This window comes from Neolamprologus multifasciatus, chromosome 7 (assembly GCF_963576455.1).
Source record: "Neolamprologus multifasciatus chromosome 7, fNeoMul1.2, whole genome shotgun sequence".
In the NCBI taxonomy this organism is placed as follows: domain Eukaryota; kingdom Metazoa; phylum Chordata; class Actinopteri; order Cichliformes; family Cichlidae; genus Neolamprologus; species Neolamprologus multifasciatus.
This window is the reverse complement of record NC_140445.1, coordinates 22,417,452-22,444,602: the sequence shown is the minus strand read 5'-3', so window position 1 is coordinate 22,444,602 and position 27,151 is coordinate 22,417,452. Positions and strand designations below refer to the sequence as shown.

General features: G+C 41.2%; 2 long non-coding RNA genes across 2 annotated transcripts in view; one reads left to right on the top strand and one right to left on the bottom strand.

Moving 5' to 3' along the window:
* Positions 1 to 20,313, top strand: part of LOC146514214 (uncharacterized) — a 35,526-nt gene extending 15,213 nt beyond the window's left edge. Inside the window, exons 2-3 of the long non-coding RNA XR_014874826.1 lie at positions 17,202 to 17,252; positions 20,276 to 20,313. This is a non-coding gene — a long non-coding RNA (uncharacterized LOC146514214). The remainder of the gene's footprint in view (positions 1 to 17,201; positions 17,253 to 20,275) is intronic.
* Positions 7,091 to 7,937, bottom strand: LOC146514215 (uncharacterized). The gene is made up of 3 exons (XR_014875012.1): positions 7,595 to 7,937; positions 7,382 to 7,501; positions 7,091 to 7,295 (listed from the first exon to the last, which is right to left on the bottom strand). It is a non-coding gene; the product is annotated as an uncharacterized LOC146514215 (long non-coding RNA).
* Positions 20,314 to 27,151: the final 6,838 nt, after the last annotated feature.

The window sequence follows — 27,151 nt, the reverse complement described above, 5'->3', positions numbered from 1 at the left end:
TGCAAACTCCACACAGAAAGACCCCGGCCTGATGTTGGAATTGAACTCAGGACCTTCTTGCTGTGCGGCAACAGTGCTAACCACGATGCCACCGTGCTGCCCGTGCATATGAAATCTGTAAGTGAAAAAACAGGAATTAGCTGTCATAAATCAGCATAAAGGACAAATCTGTTCAGATCTGTTGTAAATCTGTTACTGTCTGGATACAGTGGAAATTCTCATTAACTAACTACATTCAGAATCTCATAGACTTGAAACAGAAAATCAAAAATTCCCAAATAGATGCTGCAGTAACTACAAAATGACACAGTCATAGTCATGACTCAGATGGCCAAGGTGCTGGCACTTATTTAGGTGGCATTTATTTGCAAAACTTTACCAGTATGTTTGAGTGTGATTGCAGTCAGTTTGAGTCAGACTGTGACAGTTTGGAGACAGGTTGCCTCCCACCAAGCGATCCAGACAATCACCTTGCAATCTCTTCAGAGTTAGTCACTGCAACTACCACTAGTCAGTTGCGCAATGCAAAAAATTCTCTGCAGTCACTGGGCAACCACTAATTTTTTTCAAACTTTTTCTTAAAGTTGTATCACCTACAGGTGCTTGCTAGTTGTGATTAAATGCTAACATGCTCTCTGTGGATACTCTAACTCTGATTTCCATGTTTTTGTAGGAACTGTTATTTCTGGGAGCTGTCTATCATATCTCTACTGTTTTGAATACTGAATACTTGGAAAATACTTATGTGATCATGCACTTGAACAAAGATTATTCCCTAAATTACAACAGCTTTCCATTTGGCAGCTTTTCCCCTGCACACACGCTTTGGTGTTCCTTAATGGTCTCACCCCGTGCAGTGTTTATCTCTTATCCCTTCCTTAGAACAGCCAGTAAATTGAAGTTTCTTTGTTATGAAGTGCACAGAGCATCAAATATGTGACAAGATCTGTTAGAAATATGATATGTTCTGTCTTCCAGTTACTAAATTCCTGGAGACCTGTTGACCTAGTGAAGAATGCAGTTCTGTCTTTCAGGAGATATTCACATTATATGGACACAATAAAATTGATCTAAAGCCCTGATTAGATAATGCAGCAGGAGCTCCATTTCAGAGATTTTGGCAACTAACCCAGAAGAAGAGCTTTTTGGATGTTATATAACAAGCCTGTTAAAAGAAATTCAGTGAAGAAACAAGAGGACACCTCTCATCAAATCTGCTCTTTGTTCCCCCCTTGGATCAAATGGGATGATTTGGCACTCTCCCCAGATGAAAACTTTAAATCCCATACACAGCAGTTTCCAAACTTTTCAAAATGGTTCCTTTTCTCACAGAAGATGTTACCGAACAGGGATTACCGCTGTTCTGTTCTCTTACTCCTTTATGCTGATAATGGCAGCTTTAACTGTCAGTGTCTCTTGGCATGGCCTGACCGGATGATCTCGGGGTGCAGGTTTTCATATGTAAATGTAACAAATAAGCAGCAAAGCCTATTAAGGCAACAGGAATAAGGGCGAGCTAAAAAGTAACAAGGACCTACACATACACAAACACACACACATACAAATACAAGGCATAACCCTTCCGTTAGTCAGAGTATGGCCTTTTCTCTGCTCATTCCTAAATTGAGTGAGTGGAAAATAGCAAGGGCATTTTAAGAAATAATAAAAAAGAAATCGTTTTGTCAGTGTTAGTAGCATATTTCACATTTTTCAAATTTTTAAGTGAACTCAATTTAAATTGGACAACAAACATGCATCAAAATATAGCCTTTATCAAATATTGTTGCTTTTTATATTCATTAAATGTGAATGTAGCAGCACTTAACAGCCATGGAGTTACGTAAGCCGTGCAGGCAACTTTAAATGAGGCTAATCGATTCCTTCAAAGCAGCAGCAGTCCGTAAAAATATAAAGAACCTTGAAAAATCCCATGTCCAAAGTTTCATCAGGAAATGGCATTTAAGCGTGACTGTGGAAGTCAAGCAAAGATCTGGAGGACCAAGATAAAAATGCTTGTTTGCAGGAGAGAAAGGCAAAAAAAAGTATCAGTACACAACAGTAGTGTGGTCTCCCTGACACAGAAGTGGTGGTGTTGATGCTCAAATACGATGCGTCGCCAGAAGGAGCCCATACATGTGACCTTATCAAAGCAGCATGTGGATAAGCCCGCTGCTCTTTTGAGAAAAGATAAAGTTAAAATTTAGTTTACTGGTCACAATCACTACGAGTAAGACTAAAGGACAAAAAGAGCAGAATTTCATGAAAAGTTTACCTTGCCAGCTTTTCAGCATAGTGATGGAAAACAGAAAGAAATTACTTTGAGGTTGTGCAGAAACTAAAGAGAAAGGGAGAAGAATGGACTGCGCTGACTAACAGCCAATTCTTTATGCAGATGTCACTCAAACTTATGCTGTCTCTGTCCCCTCATTTGAACATGAAGCAAGTCTTTATGGTTAGGGCCATTTATGCAGCACATGTAAGACATCCTAAATGTACTGCAGATAGTGTAGCTTAGAAAGTGTTTTGGTGGATTTAAATTCAGTAAATCTGTATTCTGACTTTGCTGTACTCATATTCTACAGCTAGCACATCAGTATAAGTTTCTCTCATCTTGTCTCTTTTTTTAAAGCTGTCACTCTCTGCCTCTCTCCTTAAATGTCTTTGCTCGAATTGCATTTGTCTTGTAGTATTTTACCACTGCTGTATGAGTTATGATATTCAAATGAATGACATCAGAAAACACTGACAAGCTGATTTCACTATTTTTGTAACTTGTTGTGCAGCTTGAAGAAATAGATACAAAACACATTCAGGGAAGTAGCTTGATGCAAATAAAACAGAACACTACTTAATATTTAATATGGAGTATTGCCATAGTTTACATAACATGTCTTTGCTCACTGTGTAAAACCTTAGGTAGGTTTTTTTTACTTGCTGTAAGTTTGCCTTTTCCCAAAGTTGATGCCAGTTTGTGAATTGATAATACACGAGTGTGTCGGTACATCTCTAGTGTAAAAACGAATGGAGCAAAAGTTGAAGTTAAATAAGGATTGAAGTGAAGTTATGTGTTAATTTCCATTTAAATGAACAGAGTCTGGAAGTTGGTAATAGTTTGGATTTTTACAACACTGTGGCTGTATCTCACACACATCACACATACACAGATGTACTCACACACACACACACACACACACACACACACACACTCACACACACACACACACACACACACACACACACACACACACACACACACACACACACGTCTTCTTCTGTGTAGTCAATTTAATAAATATTTTCAGGGTTTTGTGTTTTATTCTTTCCTGTCTAATTTCTTTTAGTGTTGCTGCAACCTGCTGAATACTTTTATTGTTAAGGAGACTCATTAGTTTTTACTGTCGCTACAAAAAGCCTCATTCTAGACCTTTTATTGTGCTGTATTATTTTAATTAAAGACTTTTTTCCCTTTCTGTAAAGGTTGTCAGGTTGGCATCTCTATAACAAAGAGAGCTTGTTTTCCCCTAACCTTCACCTGAACAAGCCTGGCATTTTAAATTCCTGCTCTGAATCCTTCAATACGCAGAACAGCAGAGCATCTTTGCCACCCAAGGGTACATTCATTGCATATCTAAAAAGCCAAAGCAGTGATGAAGAAAAAGTTAGAGTGCATTTCTTCGGACCTTTAAAGGTATCACAGCAATATATTCAATTGAAGTCCACTAAATTTACAGTGCTGAGCAAAGGTCTTGAGCAAGCCCTCATTTCAAAGGAACAAACAGCAGGCCTAAACAACGATCCGTAGCATATGAACAGCATTTGAAAGTGTTGTCCTTAAGAAACAGAATAGAATACAGCAAAGACCTGACACAGGACGTGGCTGTTTAGCTGATCCATGTACTGTTTGTTGAAGCCTCATCAGAAAGGGTCTCAGTGGAAGGGTAGCTGTCAAGAAGTCAGTACTTAAGGAAGAGAAACAGAAAAAGCAGAGGTATGCCAAATTACACAAGAACTGGACTGAAAATCAGTGGCAACAGGTCTGATGGAGTGGTGAATCCAAAGTTTTGTTCCATTTTTTGGGGCATTTTTGCTTTTATTGGATTTTGTAAAGATTGATAAATTATGAACACGTAAAAGTGATCATAATGATCTCATGGCCAGTGCAATAAAAGCATAACTGTCTAGAAAAGCACGAAGTAGAATACTATCAGTCATGGATTAGCCACCTCAGAGCCTGGACCTCAACATTATTAAAGTAGAGTGGGGTCATCTAAAGGCAGTTAACATCCAAAGAAGAGCTTTGATTGTCCTTCAAGAAGCCTGGAGAACTGTTCCTGAAGACTACTTAAAGACATTACATAAAAGTGAGAATTTGCACTGTGTGAAAAAATAAAGGTGTTCATACTGAAGGTTGTTGCCTTTTAAGTCAAGATCTCATTTTCCTTACAAAATATTAAGAAAGGCGTGGCAGAAAACACAGTACTGTGTGTAGTCTGACACACCAAATTTGGTATTTGATCCATCATTGTGCTTTGCTGAAAAATAGAAACTCTATCATAATGAGCTTTTAATCTCCATGGGAATGTCTCTGATCGTAGTAGATTGGATAGTCATGCATAATTCCTAGAAACTGATTCACAGTGTTCACAATGTTTGAGTGTTTCTGGATTTCTGAATAAGTGTAGTTATAGGGTAACATTTTTAGTTTTGAGTGACGGCTGAACAGCTTAAGCACAAACTATGAAATCTAGTAAGATATTCTTGTCTCCCTTATATTTATTAGAATTATAATTTTTTGTTATTCTTTTTTATTCCATCATCAGGTTAAATACGTATAATAAAAGTACATAACCCCCAGTTGTAGCTGTTCCCTAGAATGAATACGTCTTACCTGTTTAACATACTATTAAATAAATTTAAGATATACTGCATATTGTTTTGATCTGAACTGCCACTCCAGGTGCAGCTTCACAGTATTGTTTGCGTGGCTCTGAGCTTGTCTTGTGTAATGATTAAGCTCAAGACTGTGATCTTTTCTTGACTGCAACCTGGATAGCCTCCAAACAGAGAACACTTGTGCATGGAGATTATTTTTGGATGACAGGGTTAGTTTGATGGCTACAGCACATAGTAGCTCTCTGTCCATGAGGGCACTGGAGTGGAATTGCGTGCGTGCTTATGTGTCGAGAGTTTTCACTTGTGCACATACTGACTCACCGTGTGCTGTCTCATCTGCTATGCTCGATTAAGTCAGTTCTCATCTCACAGGCTGTAACCTCTGCTTCTAAAATGTCGACATCCTGCCCTGACAGTCATTGTGTTTTCTGTAAGGACAGCTCTGTTCTTCTACTTAGTGCCTCTTTTTGGTTTAGTTTTTTCTTTCTCTGTGTTAGGTGATATGGCAGTGACTCTATTTTGATAGTATTAACTATTTTCCATGGTATCACCTGCTGTGTTATGCAAATTAAAATACAGCAGAAGCGATATGTTTCTGGTGTTTATTAAGTGCACCATTTTTGTAACGCTTTAAAATAAAGCCCATGACTAAGGGTACAATTCTTATTCTTATATTTTATATGAAATTACAGAGTAATTATATTTACGTACAAATTCTTCAAGGAATACACACTACAGTTAGGGGGTAAGAAATCAGGTTTTTTACAAAAAAAGATTATACTGTTAGTAATTTTAAGTACTGATAAGTAACTATCTGATCTTATAATGATGGAGCCAAGTCTAACATTTTTTTTCTTTCACACTTACTGCTTAAACATGACTTTGAAAAGAAGTTCACAGGAAAGAAGTGTCCCTTTTCCTGTGAAATAACTAAAGTTACACATTACTTAAAATGACCTACTTACCCACCTACTAGACTACTTAAATTACAGTATGTCCAGTCTCTATCTAGTGTGCCTACCTTTACGTGTTTATTAGTAAAAATAATTGATTTTTTTTAACATGTTCAAAATAAAGATTCAATTCAATTCAATTCAATTCTGAATTGGGCAGTAACGTGTACTCCGATTACTTTTTCAGGTAACGAATATAGGGATTATTATTGCAAAAAAAATTATTACATTACTGTTACTTTCCCGTAAGCACGCTGCGTTACTGCACTTCTGCTACACTCTGTCAATAGATTGTTCAGCCCAATTCTACTGTTCCTGCATAATCCGTCATATAAAATGTAATCAAATGAAAAAGTCTCTTTTTAAAACTTGTTTTATTAGTTTTAATCCTTTAACTTTATGCATCAAGCAAACATTAAATTATATGCAACATTCTCTGACTGGAAGAAATTTGTTTAACATTTAAACCTATTTTCTGCACATTCAAGCACATAAAATAAAATAGTTTTTGTGTTTACACTCAGTCTTTCAAATAGATGCAAGTAAAACACAGCAGAAAATAAATAAAATCAAAGACTCAGCAGTCTTGTTTACGGAAGCGTAGAGCTGCCACCCAGGCAAAAGAAAAATACAAGTGTATCACGTTATAACGTGAAAAGTTTATTGTTCTAACAAGATACTTTTCCTGTTTGTACAATATACTATCATGTTTGTACAATATACCTTTCACGTTTGAACAACATAATATCACGTTATTACAATATACATAATTATCACGTTCGTACAATATAAATATTATATTGTAACTAACTTTGAGTCAAACTCAAAGTTAGGTCAGTACTTCCACGCTTTAAATGCTTCACGCTCATACTCTCTCCCGCACTTGATATATTATCCATTGTCGATCTGCACACAGCTGTTGCCACGAACGTCGCACTAGCTTACGTCATTGTCATGAGACACTCTCGCAAAAAAATCACGGTTTTAGTAATGCAGCGTGCTTACGGGAAAGTAACAGTAATCTAATTACCTTTTTTGCAATAGCAATCCCTTACTTTACTCATTACTCGGAAAAAGTAATTGTATTACAGTAACACGTTACTTGTAACGTGTTACTGTAATCCGCCCATCTCTTTCCCCTTCTCTGCACAGGAGTTATGCCCTTAGTCATGGGTTGTATTTCAAAGTGTTACCAAAAGCTTTTAAGCACGAGATTTGTCAAACCACTACTGGACATCTTGTTAAGGGGACCTTACCCGAATGGATTAGTGGCAGAAACACACGAGCACAGGCTTGTAGTGATGCAGGTTTTATGTACACAGATGAGGGAATATTTACAAGGAAAGGGGCTATATACAGTGACAGATAAAAAATGTACACGGAGAGCAACGCTGACAGGATAAGACGGAGCCGGGGTATGCGGGCGGACCGATGACGCACCGGAATTACCTAAAAAGCGAGGGACAAACAAAGTTAGAGAGCGTCGATCGCCGAGAGTTCAACTAAAAGTGGACGAGGAGAGTTGGAGAGCTTACTTGCAACACCGACATACAGGTGTAGCGGTGGTCACAGCCGGGTATGAAGCAATTCTCCGTCACGGATCCACAAAAGCCCACACACCGAAAACTAGGCAGGCGAACAGGCAGCGGGACAGACTAAAACAAAGGAGAAGCAGGCAGATGATGGATCCTAAGACATGCAGCTCAATTGCGTGGAATCCACAGATTCAGCTTGCACCGACACGTTACCACTTATGAGACGACAATACTCCGACACCAGACGTCCGAGATTCAGCTCCATAAAAGCGCTCCCTAATGACGTCCGATGCGCCGCAGGTGTGCCGGAATGCCATCAAGCCCCGCCCCGCCTACCTGTGCCAAGAAGGAAAACAAAACCCAAAAAACAACAATAAACCTACCCACCACCTCCTAACAGTATCCCCCCCTCAAGGGGCGCCTCCTGGCGGTCCTCCCGGCTTGTCAGGATGCCTCCTGTAAAAATCCACAATAAGACCCGGGTCCACAACAAAGGCCCCAGGAATCCAGGAGCGCTCCTCCGGGCCATACCCCTCCCAGTCCACCTAAAACTGGAAACCACGACCACGACGGCGCACATCCAGCAGCCGCCGGACCGAATAGACAGGGCCGCCGTCCACAACCTGGGCAGGCGGAGGTGGTTCCAAGGGTGGGCACAGTGGGCTGCGAGAGACAGGCTTGAGTTGGGAAACATGAAACGTGGGATGAACCTTCATGGAAGCCGGCAGTTGCAGCCTCACAGAAACAGGGTTGATGATGCGTTGGATGGTGAAAGGACCCAGGAAGCGAGGAGCAAGCTTCCTGGACACGCACTTCAGAGGAACATTTGCAGAGGACAGCCAAACCCGTTGACCCACAGTGTATTGAGGCGCGGGCGTCCTCCTCCGATCAGCAGCACGGCGAGTCTGAGTTGCGGTCCGGAGCAGCGCTGCCTTAGTCTGGCGCCAGATCCTCCGACTGCGGCGTAAATGGTCCTGCACTGCCGGAACCGCAATCTCCGCCTCCTGAGAAGGAAACAGTGGCGGCTGATATCCAAGGCATATCTCAAACGGAGAAAAACCAGTAGCTGCCGAGGTGAGGGAATTATAAGCATATTCAATCCAGGCAAGATGACTACTCCAGGAAGCGGGGTCAGAGGAGGCCACACAGCGCAAGGCGGACTCCAGCTGCTGATTAGCCCTTTCAGTCTGTCCATTAGACTGCGGATGATAGCCCGAGGAAAGGCTCACCCCCACCCCCAAAGCAGTACAAAAAGCCTTCCACACCCAAGAAACAAACTGAGGCCCCCTGTCAGACACAATGTCCAAAGGAATCCCATGCAACCGAAAAACATGATCAACGAGCAAACGCGCAGTTTCGAGGGCAGAAGGGAGCTTAGAGAGAGGAACAAAATGTGCTGCCTTGGAGAACCTGTCAACAATGGTGACAATAACCGAGTGATTAGCGGAACGCGGTAACCCAGTAACAAAGTCAACTGCAATATGCGACCAGGGCCGACCCGGGACAGGCAAGGGGTGCAGCAGCCCGGGAGGGGCCAGGTGACGGCTCTTATTGCGCGCACAGGTGTCGCAGGCCAACACATATTCGCGAAAAAAAACGCGCACGGATGGAGACGGCCATCGTCAGGCGAGCGCTGCGACAACACGGCTCCTGCACCCGCATCAGAAGCATCCACCTCCACAACAAACTGTCTGGAACCATCGGGGTGAACGAGGACGGGCGCGGAGCAAAACAACTCCTTCAACCGAGTAAACGCCTGCTCGGCCTCAGGCGACCAACTGAAAACTCGAGCCAAGGACGTCAGCCGGGTGAGCGGAAGAGTGATCTGACTGTAGTTCTTGATAAACCGGCGATAAAAATTAGCAAACCCCAGAAACCTCTGCAAGTGTTTGCGCGAGGGAGGAGTCGGCCAATCAGCAATTGCCCTGATTTTACCAGGATCGGGCCTAACCTGCCCCTTAGCAAAGACATAGCCCAGGAACGACACAGAACTAGCATGAAACTCACACTTTTCCGCTTTCACAAAAAGTTTGTTTTCCAAAAGCCGCTGCAAAACGCTGCGCACCTGCTGAACATGGTCCTCAAAAGATCGTGAAAAAACAAGAATGTCATCAAGGTAAACGAACACACACCGATTCAAAAAGTCCCGTAGCACATCATTAATCAATGCTTGAAACACCGCCGGCGCGTTAGTCAGACCGAAAGGCATTACCAGATATTCATAATGTCCACGCGGTGTGTTAAAAGCCGTTTTCCACTCATCTCCCTGGCGTATGCGCACCAGATGGTACGCATTGCGAAGGTCCAGCTTCGTGAAAATGACCGCGTCCTGTACAGGTTCAAAAGCAGAAGAGATCAGAGGAAGAGGGTATTTGTTCTTCACCGTTATATCATTAAGACCCCGAAAATCAATGCAGGGTCGAAGAGATCCATCTTTCTTGTCCACAAAGAAAAAACCCGCCGCCACCGGTGAGGATGACGGACGAATCAAGCCCGCCTCCAGTGACTCCGTGATATACCTCTCCATGGCCGCCTTCTCCGGACCAGAGAGGTTATACAGCCGGCTGGTGGGCAATGGAGTTCCAGGCAACAGTTCAATGCTACAATCATAAGGACGATGGGGGGGAAGCGAGAGCGCACAGCGTTTACTGAAAACCGCCCCCAGATCATGATACTGTTCAGGTACAGACGAGAGATCCAACTCCTCAGGTGCCAGCTTAGATGAGCAGACAGGCGAGGGCGGAAGAGCAGACTGTAGACAGTGAGACAAGCAGTGGCTACTCCAACTCTCAATGCGACGGGTGGACCAATTAATCTGAGGGTTATGACGCTCGAACCACGGGTAACCTAAAACGATGGGAGACTCGGGGGAGGAAAAAACAAAAAACCGAAGAAGCTCGCGATGATTACCGGAAAGAACCAATGAAACTGGTTCAGTCTCGTGAGTAACAGAGGGTAGTAATTGTCCGGTGAGCGCCACAACGGAGATGGGAACCTGCAGGGGCCGCGTCTTAATCCCGAGACGCCTCGTGAGACCGCCGTCAATAAGGTTCTGCTCAGCGCCAGAATCCAAAAGTGCATAAGTGGAAAAAGTACCAGACGCGTTGGTCACGACAGCAGGAAGCTGCATGCGGGGGACTCGAGAAAAAGAGGAAGTGCTACCCACCAGTACCCCCACAGTTACTGGTGGGCACCCCCTTTTGACCGCAACGGGCAGGTGGACACAAAATGGCCCGACTGGCCACAATACAAACACAACCGCCCCTCAAACCTCCTCCGACGCTCCTCCGGAGTAAGCCTCGTACGACCCACCTGCATAGGTTCCTCAGCAGCGTCCGCTGGAGGAGACCATGCGTGGGCCGGACCGGAAGGAGAGGGGCGGGAGACTGCGCGCACAGCAGCGTGCTCTCCCCACCCAGCACGGGACCGGCCTCCCCTTTCTCTCTCACGCTCGCGAAGGCGATTGTCGATACGAATGGCCAGATTAACGAGAGCCTCAAAACTCTCTGGTTCATCACGAGTGGCGAGCTCATCTTTCATGCGATCGCTTAACCCGATAATGAAAGCCCCGCGTAACGCGTCATCACCCGACCCCGTCTCAGCGGCTTTAACCCGGAAATCAATAGAAAACTCCGCCACCGACTGGCTCCCTTGTCGGAGCCCGTGCAGCTGCCGTGCCGCCTCGTCAGAGCGCAGGGGGTGATGAAAAACAGCCTTAAAATCCCGAACGAACTGTACATACGTGACAGTCTCTAGGGGGTGTAAAGCGAGATAAGATTCGGCCCAGTCCAAAGCACGATCACGAAGGGCACCGATAATATGGGAAATCTTAGAGGCATCATCAGAAAACGCTTGGGGAAACCGCTGAAAAAGCAGTGAAACCTGAATCAAAAAACCCCCACAGCGGCCCAACTCTCCCGTGAAAGGCACCAGAGCCGGGGGAGCGGGGTCACGAACAGAGCCCGAACTCTGCGGAACGGACGGTACAGGTGGGGGGGACGAAACAGTGGGAACGGTAGGACGAACTAACCGAACTAAAGTTTCCTGAATGGCTGTCAAGGTCTCATTAACCCGACCTGCCCATTGCTCGGATTCCTTAAACTGCCGAGACAAGCTTGACAAAGACTCCTCGTGTTTCTGGAGTAATTCGCCGGAATCGGGACCTGCGCGTTCTGCCGAATCCATAAGAGTGGTCGGAGTATTCTGTTAAGGGGACCTTACCCGAATGGATTAGTGGCAGAAACACACGAGCACAGGCTTGTAGTGATGCAGGTTTTATGTACACAGATGAGGGAATATTTACAAGGAAAGGGGCTATATACAGTGACAGATAAAAAATGTACACGGAGAGCAACGCTGACAGGATAAGACGGAGCCGGGGTATGCGGGCGGACCGATGACGCACCGGAATTACCTAAAAAGCGAGGGACAAACAAAGTTAGAGAGCGTCGATCGCCGAGAGTTCAACTAAAAGTGGACGAGGAGAGTTGGAGAGCTTACTTGCAACACCGACATACAGGTGTAGCGGTGGTCACAGCCGGGTATGAAGCAATTCTCCGTCACGGATCCACAAAAGCCCACACACCGAAAACTAGGCAGGCGAACAGGCAGCGGGACAGACTAAAACAAAGGAGAAGCAGGCAGATGATGGATCCTAAGACATGCAGCTCAATTGCGTGGAATCCACAGATTCAGCTTGCACCGACACGTTACCACTTATGAGACGACAATACTCCGACACCAGACGTCCGAGATTCAGCTCCATAAAAGCGCTCCCTAATGACGTCCGATGCGCCGCAGGTGTGCCGGAATGCCATCAAGCCCCGCCCCGCCTACCTGTGCCAAGAAGGAAAACAAAACCCAAAAAACAACAATAAACCTACCCACCACCTCCTAACACATCTTTAAATGGATTTTGTTTGGGCTCTTATAATAAACCACTTTTTCTCACCCGAATGTGTGAAAAAGGTTCATGGTAATGTTACTACAACTGCTGCAGGAGGGAAATAGTTGAGTATAGAGGTGAAAAACATAATTTCAATCATCACAGCATTCACAGTTATGTTTATGTTCATACAGCCACTCCACACATGATGTTTTTGTATGTAACTACATAATAATAACAAAAGTAGAAACTTGTTATGGTGACTAGATGTAACGTTATGTAGAAAGAAAAAATTACGTTGAAGGTGATGCATGTTACCGTTAGTCTTTATTAATTCTATGTTAAAAGACCTGTTTTGTATCATGCTTTAAGCCCTATAGCTTTAAAGACATTAACTCAAGTCTTGCTTGTTCATCTTAATAAATTCTGTTTATTGGCACTTACTATAATCTACCTTTTTTTTTTTACAGTCCTTTGCTGCAGGCCGTCTCTGCTGTCATCAGCTTCCCAGAAAAGCCTTATAGTGAGGGGACAGCTTCTTTCCACTGTTTTTAGAAGGCACTGTGGGTGAAAATGGCTTGACAATGTCATATATGTTGCGCCTCTTGTCTTAAACTGCATCCACACAAATCTTTACTAATCACAAAAAGGAAGTATTAGTTACACTGGTATGACTCCTGTAGAAGCAGTACACCTGCCTCTTTGAAATCAGATTGTGTTAAGAGGTAAGATGCTCAAAGAGAAAAATGACATTCAGTTATTTCTTGATTTTTTTCTTTTCTTCGGGTAGATGTTTTTGATAGATAGGGTGTGTACTTTTTTGTCTATTCTGTCCTATTTGCAATCTGGAGTCAGTTTTAGCATGCAGTGTTGAAAGATGTCTCAGTTCCTTAAATTCATTTGGAAGAGACAGGAGTGAGGAGGCTTGCTGGAGAAGCAATAGAGGATGTGCAGATGTATCCTTTGCGGAAGTGTTTTTGCCTGTGATGCGTGAAAGAGGGGTGATGCACAGCTTGAATATACAATGCCAGGAGGAGGACTCTAGAAATAAAAACATCTTTGCATTTATAGGACATTTTATTATTTAAGACACTTTCTGCCATTCACAGTTTATGTGTGTGATTAAAGATCAGGTATATCTTGTCATATTTTGTTAAAAGTAGCCCTAAATACACTCACCAGTCACTTTATTAGGTACACCTTTCTAGTACTGGGTCGGATCCCTTTTTCCTTAAGAACTTTCTAAATTCTCTGTGGCATAGATTCAACGAGTTGCTGGAAACATTCCTCTGAGATTTTGCTCCATATCGACTTGATAGCATCACTCATCTGCTGCACATCTATCATGTGAATCTCCCATATTGGCACATCCCAAAGGTGCTCTATTGAATTCAGATCTGGTAACTGCAGAGGCCTTTTGAGTACAGTGAACTAACTGTCATGTTCAAGATACCAGTTTGAGATCATTTAAGCTTTGTGAGATAGCGTTTTATCCTCGTGGAAGCAGCCATCAGAATCAGTAGACTGGATGAACATGGTTGTTAGCAATACTCAAGAAAATACCCCCTGCACCATTACACCCACCATCACCACCACCCCCACCGTCATTATGAGCCTCAGTGTTGATTAAAAATTCTGACCCAACCATCTTAATGTGGCAGCAGAAAGCGAGACTCATTAGGTGAGCCTGTGTAAATTGCAGCCTCAGTTTCCTGATGTTAGCTGATGTTATCTGAGTGGAGTGGCACCTGATGTTCTGTTGCTGTGTTTCATCAACTTCAAGGTTCGAAAAGAGATGTTCTTTTGTAAATAGTGGTTAATTGAGTTACTTTTTCCTTCCTATCAACTTGAAGCAGTCTGGCCATTCTCCTCTGACCTCTAAAATCAAAAAGATATTTTGAACTGCTCACTTTTCTCTCTCTTTTTTTTGTTCTCTGTAAACCCTAGAGTTGGCTGTGTGAGAAAATTCCAGTCAATCAGAAGCTTGTGAAATATTCACACCAATCTATCTGGCACCAACAGCCACACTACATCAGAATCACTTAAATCCTCTTTCCTCACCATTCTGTTGTGCAGTTTGAACTTCAGCATGTGGTCTTGATCATATTCACATATTAAATTGCTGCCATGTGATTGGCTGATTAGATATCTCCATTAAGAAACATTTGAACCATATGTATCTATCAAAGTGGCCATGACAGTCCATATGTTGTCATGAACACTGTTCATGTTCAATGCCATCTGATATGATAAAATACTGTAGCAGCTGGCTACAACAAACAGAGGACAGATTGTCCTCTTGACACAATGTGACACAGTGTGACACAATGTGCTTGTGTCACATTTTATATTGAACTGACATCAACTTTAAATGTCAGCTCTGTTGCAAGGATGTCTCATTTTTGTTAAATGGCTGTTTCTCGACCCCTCTCTCTCCAACACAAGAGATAGAGGCAAGGACATGGAGGATGTACAAAGTGGGAAAAGAGGAGACTGAATATCCATATAAAGAAACAGGAACTTTTTGCAACCTATATTATGTTCTGTTAACATAATTGTATATACATTTGTTAAAGATGGATCTGGCTTCTGGGTTTGAAAAGCTAAGCCTTGCATTGAAGTCTTTGGCACCCTTACCCTACAACCTCATTCACTTGTTTCAAGTCTTGGTGGATTTCCAACACAAAGTTCATTTGGCTGTCCCCATCTTCACTCACTTCAGTGATGTTTGGGCCAGCTCGTGCAGTGCTCGGTCTTGGGTCACGGTTCCTCACTGCGCTTAGAGCTCAATGTTTAGTAGTCTTTCAAAATCCCTGCCAGTCAATCACTAACCTTGGCATCCACCCTCATCACCTCCTGAAAGGCAATTTATTACACCTGTAGCCCTTTCAATCCCACTCCTTTCTAATCTTAGTAACCTGATTATTGGGTGGGTGGTATCATGACAAACAGGTGTCAACAACAGCTTTAACCTCCTAAGACCCGACCACGGCATGCATTTTTAATTTCTCTTTGATATTTGGGTATATTGGGGCCCGATGAATGTAAAAACAAAGAATGACCAGATTTTTCTTTTTTTACCTTATTTTGTTTTTAAGAAAAATAAGAGCCACATATGAGGATATTGGTTTAAAATTTTGATAGAACAGTAGCAGTATAATGTCCTTGTAAGTGGATATCAAGCCCATGTAGAGCAAAATTGAGTATTTTAGTCTAAATAACCCAAAATGTGATGTCCACATATGTGGACGCCAGGTCCTAGGAGGTTAAAGCAACCAAATGTAAACAGTGAAAATGCTCATAGGCTTTATAATGGGACCTTACCAACCAGATGGCTATTATATATATATATATAACTTTGTATACTGTGTATATTCTATGTAATATAGTATCTTTACTAAACTCATTTCATTCATTTGATCTGTGTCAAATAGGACAAATATATTGTTCAGGGACTTTAAAAAAGGAAAACACTTGCATGTGTGTTTTATTTATGGGCTATGTTTTTTTTTTTTACTAGAAACAACAAAGTGACATTTACCAAATGTAAAACCAATGAAACCTCACTACTCCTTAGTTATTACACTGATTACATATAATTAGATCGTTCTTTACTGAAATGTTTTCTGGAAAATGACCCATACTTTATTACATAATTCGATGTTATTTTTCTATAACCTCTGACTCCCAGCTGTCAGTGTTCAGACTGTCTTTCTTTGGTCTTATTTTTTTTCTTGCTCATCTGGATTTTTTGCATATCTCTTTGGTTTAGCTTTTATCAACATTGCCAAATACAGCAGGCGAAGTTTGGTACTTTGGGGCTAATTCATGACCGATTTTATATGAGTCCTGTTCAGACCAGGAAGATATTTCTCACAGTGTTTTCACTTTGTTCTTCCACTGCGGCCAGGAGCACGAAACCATGCCAAGTTTAGTGTGGGAACGACAAACATCTCTTGCACCCCAGTTACAGAAGTGCCAGTGGCGTTATCACACAATGAGGCACCCTCATTTTAGCTTCAGACTGTGCTTTTATGAGGAGGATTAATTAAAAGTAGCACAAAGGAGATGTTAGCAATGGCCATGTCAACATGGTTAGCAAACCTCCTAGAGTTGTGGAAACGTACAGAAGGAGAAAGAAGGAGAAAAAGTGACAGGTCATAGAGGACGATGACAGCCGTACACACAAAGTTTTGGCGACTTTGACTTGATGCTAAAAACTGAAGTGAGAAAAAGTCACAAGTTGCAGCCAGAAATTGCACAAACACACACTCACAAATGCTATCAGACCCTAGAGGCTGTTTAATCTTTACCGGGTATTATACTTGCAAAGTTTAACAAACAAACAAAAAAAGGTCAGTGTGGTATTTCATTATGACGATTTCAACAGACTGATGAGATCCTTAAAACAAACTTTAGATGTCTGTCAAAGTTATATATCAGATACAGAGCAGTTAAAAATATGAAAATATACTTATCAGTTTTTCTGAGCGCTAAATGAAAAAGCTGATACTGTTCTCACATCTGTGACACATCGATCCACACCCAGGAAATTCTTAACTTACTGCCTGACGTCTTATATTCAGTGGTAGACAATTTTTTTGGGCCGGGCATAATAAGAGGTGTGAAGGTACAAGCATTTGCATATGCGCTGAGCATCCAATTCCTCGGATTAACATCTCATTATGGGAGCTACTGATAGACGGTGAGAACTACAGATTAAAACTAATAAAAATGAAAAATAGCTCAAAATGTTGAATAGTAAGTTTTGTAAGGCTGTATGGCAGTCAGCAGTTATGGTACAAGTCTGTTTAACAACTGCAGCATAATGCTGCTAAGCTATAACAAGTTGCTGAACTGTTCCTTAATATAAAATATAATACCTGAGGGTGATCTGTCAGCTTTTTATAATATTCTTTCTCTTATTTTCCACAGGTCAGCTCAAGCTTTCAGTCATCCCACAGAATGAAGTGCTTGTTGTCAGTGGTGAGTCCTGTTATAGGTCGTTCATGTTCTCTTTGTTTATTTCTGTGAAAGCAGAACCTCAATGTGAAAATAAATAGGAACACTTTGTCAAGAAAACAGAATAGCAGAATGCTCAATCAGTGCCCTGGTTTCAACATTTCATTTTTATTGTTTTCATTTTGCTTTATAGCTGTAAAACAATGCATTCCTGCTTGGGAATGGTCAAATATTGATAAAATGATATCGAAAATATTGAAAGGCAACCTTAGTCTGATGGCAGAACAATCTATTTAAATTGTTTCTTAATATAAAACATAATTCAATTTTCAATTCAATTCAATTTTATTTATATAGTGCCAAATCACAACAAAAGTCGCTTCAAGGTGCTTCATAGATACAAAGAAAAACCCAACAATCATATGACCCCCTATGAGCGAGCACTTTGGCGACAGTGGGAAGGAAAAACTCCCTTTTAACAGGAAGAAACCTCCGGCAGAACCAGGCTCAGGGGGGCAGCCATCTGCTGCAACCAGATAATCATTACGCACGATCTGTCAACATGCACATGGACATGAATGGTCATGTTTTTTGTGACAGTCAACACGACTTTATAAATATTTCAACAGGAAATACCTTTTTTGTGTCTTTCAGTGCCCATTTTGTTCAAAGCAGAGAGACGTCACTATGACAACTAAAACAGCAAACAGCATTTCAACCCAAACTGTGAGATTTTTTTTCTAAAACTTACCGCATAGCTTTTAATGTGTAAATTTATTAAACTTATTTTAAATTGCAAATGTTAATAATAATATAATTATAAAGTGTATGACATGCATGACTTGAGCTTGGGTCTCTGATGTGAGTAGCCAAATGACTCATGCCAGCATTAAACCTTTGTAGCTGTCCAAATGTGTATTTTTGCACCCTTTAAAAGTGGGAAATGATAATTAGATGGACAAAAAATTGTGTTCAAGGACACCGAAATAGTATTTGTGTTAGTAGATCAGAGATAGTGGCTGTTTCAGTAACTGTGACACTGCCTTGAATTTGCATTACATAAATGTTAAATGGCTTCACTCAAATTACGATGGGCGACAGTCTGTGCCTGGGTTGGTGGGTACATTAATCCACAGAAGGGAAGTTGTTTATTTTGGAGTCATACCAACCAAACCCAAGCAGCCTTCCAGACATATTTTGCATCCCTGTTATGTCTCTATGTCATCTATATTTGGTCATGCAGTATAGGATTGAGACTTGATATGATCTTTTGGTTTTGCACTGCACGAATAAAGTGTTGCTTAAGAAGAGTTGAAGGTCACCAAAAAATGTTACTACATGCACCCAGATGCAGGCCACTTTAGATTTATTAGATTTATACTAAATATATTTAGTGTTTTATAGATTTGTCTTATTTTTATTATTATTATATTACTTAACCAGTTTTAGATCGGAGCGACAGGACCGCCAGCTCTGACTGGTAGCTGATCCACAGACCACTGAACAATATGGACCCCATGGGTTAAGGTTCAGCCACCAGCTGTACTACCCAGCCTGACTCCAGAGTAGGATCCAATTAACCATGTCCCAGGCGTGGTACGCTGGACCTGTGATTTATTATGTTGCTTAGAGGTTGCCTGAATCACTTTTTGTCTGGCCCCTCACCCAGGATCTGCATGGGTGACCCTACCAGGGGCAGATTGCTCTTGACAACTTAGTTCCCAGGATCACTGGAGCGCACAAACACCTCAAACTTGATAAGGTGGCGATTTGAGATCTGTTGTGATGAAGAGAGAGTTGAGCTGAATTTACCGCCAGTCTACATTCCTACCCTTACCCATGGTCACAAGCTGTGGGTAGTGACCGAAAGAATAAGGTTGTGGATACAAGCAGCAGAAATACGATTCCTTCGAAGGCTTGCTGGGCTCTCCCTTAGAGATAGGGTTCCTCACTCTATCTCTAGGTTGAGGAGCTTGGTCATTCAAGAGGGACTTGGAGTAGAGCCGCTGCTCCTCAACATTAAAAGGAGCTTGTTGGGGTGTTTCGGGCATCTGACTGTGCCCCTTGGACGGCTCCCAGGTAATATATTCTGGGCATGTCCCACCAGGAGAAAGCCCCAGGGCAGACCCAGGACCTTGATGAGCTGGAAGAGGTGACCAGGATGAGGGAAGTCTGGGCTTCTCTGCTCAAGCTGCTGCCTCTGCAACCTGAACCTGTATAAGGTTTAGAAAATGGATGGAAGGATGTACTGTCTTAAATTTTTAAGTCATTGACTCATAATGTTTACATTAGTACAAGTCATTGTTCTTATCAACAAAATATCCATTCATTTACAACACAATGGATGCTCATTTAACATTTCTTTGCTGGAAATTTTAACCTGTTCTTCACACACCATGATATGATATTACTTGATATGACTAGTAATATAACTAGCAAAAAGTGTACTCTTTTAGATTATATGATGACTACAGGTAAATCCTGAGTTTGAGCCACAGAGAAGCTACTTTTTTAGCCAGGCAAACACACAAGAATGAATTCTGATTTAGTGTTGTACCACGACAATAAAATGCCTTTGCTGGAAATGGTAAGTTCTGAGAACAGTTCATTAAAGTCTGATTTACTCACAGGAATTGCAGCTGTTTCTAGAAAGCATGCTGATTTCCTTTTTCAGTTCTCAGCCACTGGAAATACTTTATGGTTTCCTGCAAATCATTTTCACAGCTTGTTATTTCACACGTCAGACAGCCTCTTATTCGTTTTTCACATGCTCCAATGAGAAGCAAAAACTCGGGGGTGAGTTAATAGGAATCCGACAAGCTAAACATGGCAGCCCTTTGTTATTTAGAAAGAAAACAAGAGCTTGCCTGGTACATATGCTTTTATATTTTCTACCCTGTGGTGCAGAAGCACATGCACACACATGCTAAATGTGAACAAACCTTTTTTTGTACATTTTTGGCACATGAACAGAGCATTGATGTTCTTTATTAATGTGACCAGAAAGTCATTAAAATGTATTATGTGGTATTTGTACTTATTCACAGTTTTGGAGGCGAGAGACGTGCTGAATGAGAGCCAGGAGCCATGTGACTCTTATGTTAAGGTATGTGCTTCAGAACAGAATGATGAGAAAAGCCATTGTGGAAACTCTAAGTCAGTAGTTAGTACTGTTTTTTTCCTCTTCTCCTCAGGTTGGCTTGTTTCCAGATTCTGATCCCTTAGAAAGACAGAAGACTCAGATGGTTCCCCGCTGTAGGAACCCCATCTTCTTACAAACCTTTTACTTGTAAGACTTTATCCAGTTGCTCATCTTGCATCATTTGCATTAATGTGATAGGCTGCAGTCTCTGTTGATGTTGCCCTGACAGTGACTAGGGCTGTGCCATATCATACTGTTTGCATTAATACTGTTCTAAACATTCATGCCGGTATTAAGTGTCATACTGTAATCGAAATATTTACAAAAAATGTAGCATATGTTGTTGTTGTTTCATGTTATTGTGCGCAAATTTACAAGTAATGCATTTCACTGAGACATATACTATATGTCAGGAGCTGGTATTTTTTGTATTGCATATTTTGCGGTGTCACCATGGCAACAAAGACAAAAAACATGTGACAGACGTTATATTTTTTGTAAAAGTTAATCAAGTAGTTTCTTGATGAGTGCTCAGTCATCCTGGTAAGGAAATCCCCAAAAGCTGATTCTCTTATTTCCAAACGTTTCTCCCACTGAAAACACTAAATCCAGATGAACAGAATCAACTTTTTGGGATTAATCAAGTAGTGTTTAATGGATAAACCTAATTGCCTAATGACAACCCATTACTTTTTAAATATATATTTTTAATGCATAACCCTAAGTAAACAGCATTTGTAATTACCAATGTATTTAAAAATGTTGGGATTGTTGGGACTTATGTTGCTGGTTTGAAAAGTCTGCACCACCCGTCCAGTTTTCAGAGGTGGACTTTCTCTTGCTTTTTATTAAGGCACATGAGAAGAAAGGGAAACAAAATACTGTTTTGAAACTTGTGTTGAGCAACACGTCGAGATACATATGAGATATAATAAATTGTTGTAAGGCTGGGCTGCTTTACATCTAAAATAATCAAATGAGATAAAAACATAGGACAAGATGACAGAATTTAAGAACAGAAACATAAAATAAGAAAACCTGAGAAATAAAAGTAAGAAACTTAGTATTGTGGATGTAAAAATCACAGTGAGTTGCTGGTCATTAAAAGGTGTTCCGAATGTACAGATCATGACAAACTGCTCGCCCCTACATGAACTTCTATTATAGGTTGAAAGTATTGGAATCAGTCAAATCGAGCAAAATTTGCAGTGTTGCGCAGCACTAATGCTTACTCTATCGGATGCACAACAGCTAGACAACCCAAGACATGTCTGAGAGCCAAAGCAGTCAGCACCCCTGTGACCACAGTTAAAAAGGGACCTGTAACAAAGCGCAGTGCTTTGCAAAATATGCAAGGAAACTGTTGCCACTAGAGGTGGAAACCACGCGAGGCAAATTCACACCATTGTGCAGTGAAGATACACAAAGAAGAAATGCTAGCAGCTGGTGATGTGTGATCCAAAATTAAACAAATGACTCAGTGAAGCATCACTGGAGTGCTTGCTAGTTGCATGACATATGAAGAGCAAACGGTGGATGGAAATTACTACTCTTGTTACACTGTGGGAAAGAAGAGCATCAAGCAACTGGTTAAAAAAGTCAAACTTGGCAGGCAGAAAACATTTTTCAATTTCAGTTTTATTATATGAAAATATTGTGCAGCTCGTAACGAGTTGTAACATGAACCTAATTTTTAGTGTTTCTTAAACAGAGATTTAAGCAGGTATTTTATAATTTCACTTAAGATTTCCAGGGAAAATACAGCCTAGGCTACTTTTGTGCTTACATTTGACTTTGCTGTGTACCTACTTTTGCACCACAATGCTGAAGCTTCTGGCACCTTGTGGCAATCGATTCACATTTTGAATTAGGCAGTCTATCATCAATGGCAGAACCTCATTGGGAAAGAAGAATGAAAAATGCCCTTTCATTTTTGTTGCACTAATAAATACTGCTGCCTGCCAGCTGCAATCGCTGGTAGGATGTACAGTTTTCTTACCTTTATTGTCAGAAATATCACTAATGCAGAGTTTCTTGAAAAATTATTGTAATATAACGTCAAGGCTATACCGCCTAACAGCAACTGTATAGACATTTTCAGAAGGCAGCTAGCAACACACACACTAATCAGGAGTGCATCTGAAGTCACAGTGGACCCCCTGATTTCTTTTTTTCAGTTCAATCCACTCGCTCTTCTTTTCCCGTTTGTCTCTTTGCTGTGTTGAAGCAAGATCAGGCCCCAGGATAAGCGGCACATTTTTGGCTCAAGTTGAAATATTTAAAAGACTGATGTGTAAATTGTGTCTCAACATTAGCTTTCCTACCATTTGTCTGCATAAACACACTGTCTCAATTTAGAAAGTACTTGACCTAGTTTCCTTTCTTTATTTTCAGTGTTGTCAGTGAGAGGGGCCTTCATAAGAGACTTCTTTTTACAATGTGGAACTCCAACTCCAAAACAAGGTAACTGCTGGGAAAGTTAACGAAGGTGATGTTGCTGACGATAACGTGACAGTAACAATTATAATGGTTTTATATAATAATGCCTTTTTTATACTTGTGTTGAAATGTTGGTGTTTCTACATCTTTGCAAAGGCACAACACTTCATGTATTATTTTATAATTAGTGCTGCTGCTTGCAGTGTGTGTACTGTTTTTCGTATCTGAGTCTGGCAGAGGGAATGTGTTACTCTCGCCTGCCTGCCTTAGCAGACTTAAGCTGAAACAGTGTCATTGCTGGGGATGGAGGACACATGGTTGAGTGAGTCACAAATTTCGTTGTGCAATGTTGTATTGAGAGGAAAGAAGAAAAGTGTTTCTGTTATTTTGGAAATGCTGAAGAAAACACTTCATGGCTCCTTCAAGCCTCTGCTGAAGAAAACAGTAAAAATCTTCACGCCAATCTTCACAATATTATCCTTAAATGTCTCCTGTTTTCTGCATTAAAAACAAAACAAAAAACAGCCCAATATATATTTAGCAAGTATTCCAAAAGATGCAGTTATTTTATATGCAAGGGGCAGACTTACATTAGTGGTCAAGTTCAGATCATGGAATGATTATAAAGATAAAGACCTTTTGGGAACAGTTTCTGGGACACAGATTAAGAGCGATTTTCGCATCTTTGGTAAGCAATTAAGCCTCATTCACACCAAATGTCTATATGGTATGAGGCTGGATAAAATCTCTGCCTGATTGCTTTGGTATCTTTTTTCATCTTTTAGTTATTTCTCGGATTTCAAGTGTAATTTTCCTCAACCGGTAGGCACTAAGTCCTCCTTCTGGCCAGGTATATCCATTAAGTTAAAGATTAGATGTTCTGATTTTCATTGTGCAGAACAGAGCCCGGGTTATTGAAGATTTACTTGCGTTTAGCAGGCTTTGTTAACACATGTAAACAGAAAGAGATCTCATACAGAGCTGTGGATTCTTCAGATGCTCTGTAAAGCAAGGACAATATTACAGTCCCCCGTAATAACCCAGGGCAGCATCTGTTCAGTGAATGCAGTCTGTCACTTCAGATGAACAACAATCATCTGACCGTTTTCTACAGTAGTTCAAGGAGGCCGATCTGTTGAGTCCAGTCTCATGCAGTCAAGGGTATTTTATGTATTTATTTCATTCAAAGTAATATTCATATTTTTGCACATTAAAAAGATGTACATATGTATGGCTTCCAGCTGCCTCTCATGTGTTATATAAACATACACAAAACAATACAAGGGACAGACAGAAATTCAGACAAGTGCTTGAATCACTCTTGGTTTGGACTGTTTGTGCATGTATATATTATAATCCTGCTTTTTTATTTTCTCTGTTCAAATCATTCTATTGTATCTAAAGAAAGTCTACATTGTACCAAATCTGCCTCGGGTGGCCTGCTGCCAGCACAGCAGAAATGTTTATTCGCAGCTGTGGCATGCTCTTAGCTTCACAGTGTTTGATCAGTGCTTGACTGTATAATTTTGAAAACAAAACAGAAGAAAAGAGATAAAAATACTGTAACAAAGACTCCTTTGGATGTGCTATAACCATTATGCGTCTTTTATTTTGTTAAGTAATTTGTTTTGCAGAGTTAGTTGTGATGAATCTACAAAGTACCAATTTCTCATTATGACAGGTGGCTGGCAATGTTGATGTGAAAAGACCATCGCTCTCCCCTTTAGCACCAAGTCTTTAGCACTCATTTCAAAGGGATTTGTGACAACAATAAAAATCCACTTTTATACCGCACATCTACATTATTAAATGTCCAACAAACAAAAGAGCTTAGTACTCTTGTTTAACATCTATCACGAGATGCAGATTGGAAACAATTTCCAGTGATGCATTTGGTGCACTAATGAATATTTAAATATGTTTATCATAATAAAGGAAGGTGCCACAACTAGAGTGGTGAAGCAATTTGATCTGTTCTATACCATTTTGCACGCACCCTAATAGACTTTAGAGGAATATCTCTTACATGGTGAAGCATGTGCTTACACTGAGTCTCTATTCAGACACTTTTAAAAGCATTGTCTCTTATCAAGGTGTCTCAAATCAAAGATCTTGATAAGTTTAAGCAATCACAATTACAACACTGAAACAACATTGGAACAATTACAACATTTTATGATGTCACAAACTACAAAACTCTTCTTTACCAAAGGCAACCGTTTAACATACAGAAAGACCTCATCTCATTTATCTGTATTTGTTTTTCTATTGTTTTCTCTTGTTCTTAACTAGTTGTAAAGCACTTTGGTCAACTTTATTTCTTTTAAATAAATGTGCTATAGAACTAAATTTCATGTTGATAAAGACCAAATAACGATACAGCTCATATAATGTGGTAAAAAATAATATGCCAGTGTTAGTTAAGTATCTTTCAGTGGCAGAAACCATGAAACCAACATTGCTCACCACGTGTCTTCCTCCAAATGGTTTAAAAGTGGTCAGTGTTTTTTTTTCTTTCTTTGTTAAATACTCAAGATGGTAACCACTGAAGATCAGAGGTGTACGTCATGTCCTGTTTGTTTTTCGACAGTATTCAGTTATGTAACGCTGTGCAAAAGTCTTGAGTCACCCTTCATTTCTTTGTAGTTTGCTAGGGATATGGAAAATAGGAGCAGTGAGTTACTAACAGATATGCAAACATACATTAAGTACAGAGTTTTTACAATTCTAATGAGCTTGAAAGCCAATATTTAGTACGCCCACCTTTATTCTTCAACACAGCCTGAACTCTGCTAGGCAAGATGTTTTCTAATTTCTTTAAGTTGTCTTCTGGGATTGTTCTTTAGGCTTCTTGAAGGATATTCAGATATCTTCTTTGGATGTTTGATACCTTTTGTTTTGTTATCTCTCAAGATGATCCCACACTGCTTCAATAATGTTGAGGTTAAGGTAGTGGGGAGGCCAATCCATGATTGATAGTGTTCCACTGGGAGTTTTTGTTCTGAGGCTGTCACGGCTTGTGAAGCGGACTCAGGCGCAGACCACTAGTTCCTTCAAACAAAAGTGAATTTATTTACAGTGATTCCCACAGGTGCAATATATATACAAAGGTGTGCGGGAAAAGGGTCGGGGTTCGGGGTCCAGGAGTGACAGGGGAAGGAGTCCAGGGTGGGGGCTTTCCATACACAGACGACCGCTCCTCTCTTCACCACCACTCGTCTTGCACACACTCAGTCGCAGTTGCTCAGGGTCCAGGGGAGATCTACACACATAAAGGGAGACAGTCAGCTTCCAGGTTCACAAGTACTCACGAGTTCAAAATAACAGGTTTGCAGGGTGACTGACGCTGATGGCTCAACGATCCAGCGACGAGTAGAGCAGACTCGCCATCTTAAGTAGTACTCTGATTCGTAATCAGCAGCAGGTGTGCTGATCATCCCCAGGTGCGTGGGCCAGGGGCGGGAGCCCATACTGAGCTCCGCCCCGGCAGGAGAAAGAGAGTGGGAGAGGACGAGAGAGAAAGAGAGCAGAGGCAAGAGAGGAGAACAAACAACACAAAACATAGCGCCTGGCTGCTGTCAGCTGGCGAGGTGCGGGGACCATGACAGAGGCAGGATTTTTAAAGGTCCTTTCAGACCTTTAGCAAACCTCTACAATGTAAAGATTTACAACAAAGTCTGTCTCCTTGGAAGCAAAATACATTCTCACACTACTGCCGCTATACTATCAAGGTGCTCCTGTCAGTGTAAATGAACGTATGCGCTCAAGTGTAAATACAGGATTTGAGACACAGAACAGCTCAAAGGTGTTTAGATAACAACGTATTTCCATAGCACGGACGATACAAGTTATTGCAAACTACTCGTTGGTTTTGGAGTTTTTGGTGGTTTTATGTTACATAACAAAAAATTGAATCTGTGGTTGAAGTGACAGATTTGTACCAGTGGGCGACTATACTGGTGAAAATGTCTCACAGAGCTGCATCTGGATTCACTGGAAGTTGTGGTGGTTTTGGACACTGGCTTGTTCTACTGAGTGTAGCCAAGAATTGTTTCAGGTTTTCATTTGTGCTGACGAGCTGTTTGGCCATCCAAAATACGAGCAGCTGCATTACTGCTGTCCAGCTGTGAGGCTGTCAAGAGCTATTTTTCTGCTGTATGCATAATTAAACATCCATATTTCCTTCCACCACTACCATACACACACTGCTATAACTAAATTATATACATCAAATGTCAGTTATTATTTCGTCTGCTTCCAACGTTGCCGTTTTCTCTCAAGGCGATAACCTTTTGCTTCCTGTCTCATTATAAATGAGTGCATGTGGTACTGTGGACAGCGT